Source organism: Anthonomus grandis, chromosome 5, assembly GCF_022605725.1.
Source record: "Anthonomus grandis grandis chromosome 5, icAntGran1.3, whole genome shotgun sequence".
Lineage (NCBI taxonomy): Eukaryota > Metazoa > Arthropoda > Insecta > Coleoptera > Curculionidae > Anthonomus > Anthonomus grandis.
In genome coordinates, this window is record NC_065550.1 from 12,736,618 (window position 1) to 12,743,772 (window position 7,155).

At 35.4% G+C, this 7,155-nt stretch overlaps 1 long non-coding RNA gene across 1 annotated transcript; it reads right to left on the reverse strand.

Moving 5' to 3' along the window:
* Window positions 1-4,435: 4,435 nt before the first annotated feature.
* On the reverse strand, window positions 4,436-6,732 carry LOC126736946 (uncharacterized). The gene is made up of 3 exons (XR_007660837.1): window positions 6,543-6,732; window positions 5,069-5,215; window positions 4,436-5,005 (listed from the first exon to the last, which is right to left on the reverse strand). It is a non-coding gene; the product is annotated as an uncharacterized LOC126736946 (long non-coding RNA).
* Window positions 6,733-7,155: the final 423 nt, after the last annotated feature.

Consider the following 7,155-nt stretch of genomic DNA (forward strand, 5'->3'; position numbering starts at 1 on the left):
AAAAAGACAAACCAAAACATTTTACACTTTTGTGTCAAAAAGTAACTATCTAATGCCTTAATCCACAGAATAAATGGGCCTAAGTAATTTGTCACCTACTCTCTCATTAAACTCAAAAATGCTTTATTGTCAATATAAACATAGAAGTTGTAGACAAAGCCAATAGACTGTACATTAAAGGAATAAAAACGAGAAACTAATTTAAAATAAAATAAAATTAAATAAAACTTTGAAAAATACTTAACTGCTAATCATTAAAAATTCATCATAGTTTAGGTGCTACATAGTTTAGGTGCTACATAGTTTAGTACGCTTTACTAGCAAGAAATATATTCTTCCTTGTACGTAGGCTTTTTTCAGTCTTAAGTTGTCTTATTTCTAGTGGAAGTTTATTAAACAGCTTTCTACCTCCATATATGATAGAGCTACGGACAAGTTCAAAATGAGGAATGGGTAGCCTCAACAAATAGTTTTGTCGCGTATTATAGTGGCTTCCTAAGTGGAGTTCCTGTTTATATTTTCTAAAAACTAAGCAAACTGTTTCCAAAATACAACACAGGGTTAAAATATTATGACTTATAAAAAGCGGGCGACATGAATCACGAGCCTTGGCCCCACACAGATATCTAATGGCCCCTTTCTGCAGTACAAACACTGAACTAAAAAGTGAATTTGAACATGAACCCCAAAAGCAAATTTCATATCGAGGGTGCGATTCGATAATCGCGAAGTATGCAGATCTGGCGATGGAGAAATTAAGACTGGTGGCAATAACTCTTAGGGCGTAGCAGCCTGATGAGACTTTTCTACATACATTCACAATATGGTCTTCAAATTTAAGGAACTTGTCTATGGAAAGACCCAAAAACTTACTGAACGGTGGCATGTTGATGGCTTCATTACTTAAACATATATCATTTGTATTACATTTAAGGATATTTGTTTTGGAAACATTAAATGTCAAAAAATTTGCATCACACCAGTCTTTTATTTTTAACAAATCTGCACATATATTGGCCTCCATTTGAGAAACATCAGAGTCGTGCCAGAGGATGGTGGTATCATCGGCACACCAGTTACCTGCAGTTGTGGCAGATCGTTCATATAAATGAGAAAAATTAAAAGACCAAGTACTGATCCTTGCGGAACACCCACATTTATATTAAGTTCCTTAGACATACCACCATTAAATTTGACAGCCTGGACACGATTTGATAAGTAGGAACGAAACCACTCAAGGGCAGTTCCCCTGAAACCATAGAGCTCCAGTTTCATCAGCAGCACTCTGTGACTCATGCAGTCAAATGTTCTGAGGAGGAATTATTTATCCTCCTTTGAAAGTAGGTCCACTTAGCCATTCTGATTGAGTTTCTGTAAATCTTGCGGTATCCGTTATAATAATTTAAAAATGTTGCATTGTTCATAGCGTATTTCCTAATGTAAAAAAGGAAGCGCATATTTTTCCCAGATACTCGTAAACCCTTAGTATATCAAGGTTTTCTATTTCGTTTCTTAATATTGACAACAGGAAAAGCAGTGTTGTTTAATACTATTTGATGAAAGCTATGCAGTGGGTTAACAGTAGTCAATACATTATTCCAACTTGACATATTGCAAAGCAAAGAGACTTGACTTGTTATAAGGGACTGATGGCGCTAAAAACTACACTTATGAAATTAAAATTTTTGGTTAAACTCATTTAACGTACTTAAATCTTATATTTAAATTAAATATTATCTTGCTATCAACTATCCTGAATTTCTAACTTAATAAAACTAGACCCAAAAATCCCGAATAATAAAGTTTTAAATACAAATAAATTTTAAGGCCGGACCTGTGCAACTTTTCACGCTTGAGTGGCTGTGACTAAGGTCAGGCATTTAACAAAATAGTACGTGGACGCATGTAGTCAAATTTTACGAATCAAATGTATAAATTCTTAAAAAAATGCTTAAAACATTTATTTATTTAATGAAATGATTAAATATCGCTTAGAATATTACTTTATGACTTTTTCCACATAAAATTTTGCGATTTAAACATGCATGTCGTGTGACAATACAAGCAACACCGGCACACGGACTATTTGCGGTACATCAAAGATTCTAATAGATCTCTGAACTGAACTATAATATAGAGGCCACAAAATTCTTAACCTATGTTACCTGTTCTTTACTATTTTTCACCAAACCTTACTCGACACACTCCACACTACGAAGCGATGTCCAAAAAAGTCCACTTTTTTAAGCCACTTGCCGCTTAAGAGCCCACACAATAAGGAATAAGGCCACCAGCGCCAGCTACCAACACCTCCTGGGTCCCCACAAATAAACCCTTCAAATAGCGTACAGCTCTTCACAGCGCGTTTAGCATCCACAGCAAAACGCTTAATAAGCCAGCTATTTGTAACTTGCCTCTCACAATAGACAAAATTCCCAAATTAACAAAATTCCAAGTCCGGGCCTGACTATTTACGATTGGAAAGTCCACACTGGAATTCACACAACAAATTCACTTTCCAATCCCCAAATTGTGTTTACCAATTAATACCGTTTTATCCAAGAACCAATCGTGCAACACCATGCACGAAAGCACTAAAAGTTCACATGGAAGGACCCAAAAACAAAAAATCCGAGCTCGAAGACCAAAAATGTTTGAAATAAAAGCGACTCAAATTTATCTTAATCGGATTTTTATTTCGTTAAAAACACAGACTGTACATCACTGGTTCAATTAACATTTATCACGGTATTAAAACACATAAAATGGTAAATTCTGCCGATATAAAATATCGTTACAATCCACGACGGCCACGGACTTAAACTTATGTCATCGCAACGAATACTAATCGACAACCAAACTTAACTAAAATACCAAATACGTACAAAATATTATTTTTCAAGCCGGGAAGAAGATACTCGGAAAACCGTCTGGCTCTTTTCGCAAGAAGAAGGAGTTTTCGTATGGTCAAAAATGTATTAAACTTAAATATTATTTAAAGAAGCAAATTTTCTTAACAAACGTAGTCGATGACATCTGGAGTAATATTTATAATTTCCTGGCGTATTTGTTCTTTTAAATCTTCTAATCTCGCTGGTTTAGTAACATACATTTTACGTTTTAAGTATCCCCATAAAAAGTATTCGAGGAGAGTTAAATCTGGCGATCTGGCTGGCCATTCAATGAACTCTCGTCTATCTATCCAACGATTTAAAAAAAATTTTTCTAGATACTTGCGAACGGGTAAAGAATAGTGTGGCGGAGCTCCATCTTGCTGAAAAAAAAGATCACGTTGGTGCATGTCGGCTTCTTCCAAGTGCGGATACAAAGTTATCAGAGCGGGGATAAGTCATTTTGAAGAAAGTCCAAATACCTCTCACCAGTGAGAATGTCATTAAAAAAGTAAGGTCATAAAACTCTTCCTTCCACTATACCGCAGTAAACGTCGCTTCGTTAGAAAATATTATCCGTTTGACAAAATTATTGTTATCATTACATAATTGCTGCATGTTCCGATAGCTCTTGAAGTAAGAATATTTTATAAGGGTCGAAGTTTGCTTTTTCAATTCTTTATGCACAATATATATAGCGATAAATTAATATTAGAAGCCGTGCCTGCGATTGTGGCTTTGGGGCTATCTTGCACCGTTAACAGAACGTTAAGCTAACTTAAGCTTAAGCTTAACCCCGACTCATCCTGACCGATCAGGATGAGTTGCATTATACAATTGAACCACCTCTTTGACTACGCGACATATCTCCGAAACCAATCATGCACAAGATTTCGATTCTTTCACGTTCGGTTATTTTTCTATTATTTCATACAATAACAGTAGGTAATAAAGTGTAGTTACTAATAAAGGATGACACTACTTTCGCCTCTCAAAAAGAATAAACACCACTTGCAAATGTAACAATAGTTCAAATAGAATTGCACCAAAATACATTCACTTTTTGACACTAACAACAACAACAACTAAAAAACCAAAATACCAACATTTAACTTAGATAGGTAATTCTTTAATTTTACATTTTAACATTATTTTGCGTTGTTTCTGATTTTGCATTAAAAAATGGTGGTTTTCATTTAAAAATATATTGATGACATCATATCTTTTTTTGAATCACCCTATATATTTCATTTCCACGTAGAAAAACCCTAAGGGCCGTTTCACATGTAGCCGACGCTCAGCGCTGACGATCAGTGCTGACCATCAGCACCTTTACTATCGCGTTTTCACATGCTGCGGATGATCAGTTGTTCAGTATGTATCTGCGAAACAACATCGTGCGCCGCGCCATTGCCGTTTATATTATTTTACGTAGAAGACGACAACGAAAACCGAAGAAAAAGAGGTTGCACCACCTTGTAGTAGAGCGAAACGTAGCAGGTGCATTCGTTACATTATACTTTAGCCTCAGGGAAGATGAAAGAAAATGTTATAAATATTTTCGAATGTCAATAAAATCCTTTGCATTGTTGCTTGTGATATGGATTCAGTTGGTGATGGTGCAGGAATCGCAGTGTAGTTAGAATAATGTGATGCTGCGATCGGATTCTGTATTGAATGCACATAATTGTGACCCTCTTGTAAGTTAATGGTAGATCCTAAGTTAGGCCTAGACACCTCGTACGAGTAAGCACTACTCCAGGATGGTGCTGGTGAAGGAGTAACCCTAGAATAAATACTACTATTTCCTGAGAGAGCATTCCGTGGTTGATATACGGGAATGTTTTTAATGTCAAGCATAAAACGCATAACTTCTGCACGAAACTGTAGTTTCTTTGCCTTGTCAAATGATTTTACGGTAGGTAAAAGTGAAGTAAAAAATGCCCTATCATCATCTTCCTCCGCTTCTTCAGTACCATTAAGTAAGTTTATGAGGTCCTGATCAGTATCCGTATCCCTCTTACGTTTCTTTCTTTCAAATGTTTCAATTCTAATCTAACTTCTGCGGATTCTGTGCTCCACTCTCCTCTGCATCTTCATAATTTGTATCAGTCCTACGATAATATAGAGAAGACTTAAGAAAGTAGACTATGAATTAATCAAGTGTTATAACTTACTCATTTACTTTTACTGTCCGATCGAGGCGAAAAATATATACTTCTTATATTTCTTAGCAGCGCTTCCACTCTTAACATTTTTAAGTTTGGCTTTATCTCTCATATAAGCGTCTTTGGCAGTCCTTCATCTTCTTTGCACTAGAGCAACTAAAAAAAATAGACATACAATATACAAATTTTTCTTTTTTTATTTCAAATTGGTAAGTTTAATAAAAAAAATACAAAAGATAAAAAAGTTCCTAAATAAACCAGGCTATCCATTTTTTTTCCACGTCGTTGTCTTTCTCTCCAAGTTTTTTTTAAATTTAGTTAATAAGGATGATAGGGGTAGCCTATTTCAACCCCTTCACAACGAATCACCCATTTAAGTTTTTCGTTCGTTTATACTGAATGAGTTGTTGTAAATACTTGAAAAATGTAGGTATTAAAGCTGCCAGTTAACTATTCTTTTTCTGTTTCTTTTTTGATTAGATTAGATACACAAATCTAGAACGCTTACATTTTATTTTTTGTTTATTCTAATTTTTTTCAGGTATTTGGCAAGTGGCAATACGTTCACGGACCTACTTTTCACATACCGCCTAGGAATATCTACAATAAGTGGCATAGTCGATCTATTTGTAATAGTGCTTGGGATATTGTCAAATCTGAATGTATGCCAATATTAACACGTGATAACTGGATTGAAATATCTTCACAATTTTATGAATACGCGAATTTTCCCAACTGCATAGGGGCGTTGGACGGAAAACACATAAGAATAATCAAACCAATGAAAAGTGGCTCTCTATGTTTTAATTACAAACATTTCTTCTCCATAGTGCTTTTAGGAATGTGCGATGCCAATTATTGTTTTACATATGTTGACGTAGGTGCGTGTGGGATATTTTGTGATTCAAATGTATTCACCAACACCACTTTTTGGAAGCGATTAGAAAGCGAACGTCTAGACCTTCCAGAGGATTCTGCACTACCTAACGGTGATGAAACAGCTCTACCATATCTTATTGTCGCTAATGAAGCGTTTGCATTGACCAGACACGTCCTACGTCCATATGCAAGAAAGAACTTGAATTATAAGAAAAATTTTAATTACCAACTGACACGAGCTAGACGATTCATTGAATGAACTTTTGGTATATTGACGTATTTTCCATAGACCTCTAAATGTCATAATCTTTCAGGCTTTCAAAAAAAATTGTAAAAGCATGTTGTCTCCTACATAATTTTGTACGAATAAGAGACGGTTACTCATTTTCACATACGTTATCAATAAGAGGTTTTGAAGATATCGACACATCTAATTCTTCAACAAGATCTGCCACTTCTATTAGAAATTCTTTTTGCAAATCATTTTACTAGTTTAGGCGGACGCGTCTCGTGGCAAGACTCGAAAATTTAAATTTGTTAATTGTGTTAAATATTACTTGTACAATAAAAGTTACGCAATCTGATACTAATTTGTTTTGCTTACCTGAATCCTTCTTTTCTAGCTCAGACTTATTACTAAAATCTGCAATCAATATTTCAGCCACACGTTCAAAAGCAGCATATTTCTTATCACGGTTTTTATAATCCTCGCAAGAGAAATTCTAAATACATTTTTCTTCTTGTATTGTAGCTATTAATAGTTCGGTATCAATATAAATATTATTATTTTTCTTATCACTCATTTTATACACTCTTTCGGCAAATGCCAACACAATAATAAGCAAACCAAATCACAAAACACTGCTTGCCGATCATCAGCTTGCATGTGAAATACACCAAATCTTCAGTGGCCCTACCTCGCGCTGATCGTAGGCATGATCCGTGCCGAGCGGATCATACGCAAGGCATGTGAAATGATTAATTTGCGCTAATACATATATTCATCATCACTGACGGTCAGCGCTGACCATCAGCTACATGTGAAACGGCTCTAAACCCAATATTAAAATCGACGAATTCGGGCATTTTCTTTAAAAACAGGCCATTTCATTTTAATTAAATTTATCACCGGAGTAATGTTAGCAACGGAATACCAGCAACGGCGGTTGCCGGGTGGTCACGAGTCGCGCGCGATGTCGAAGCGGCGCTTATGAAAA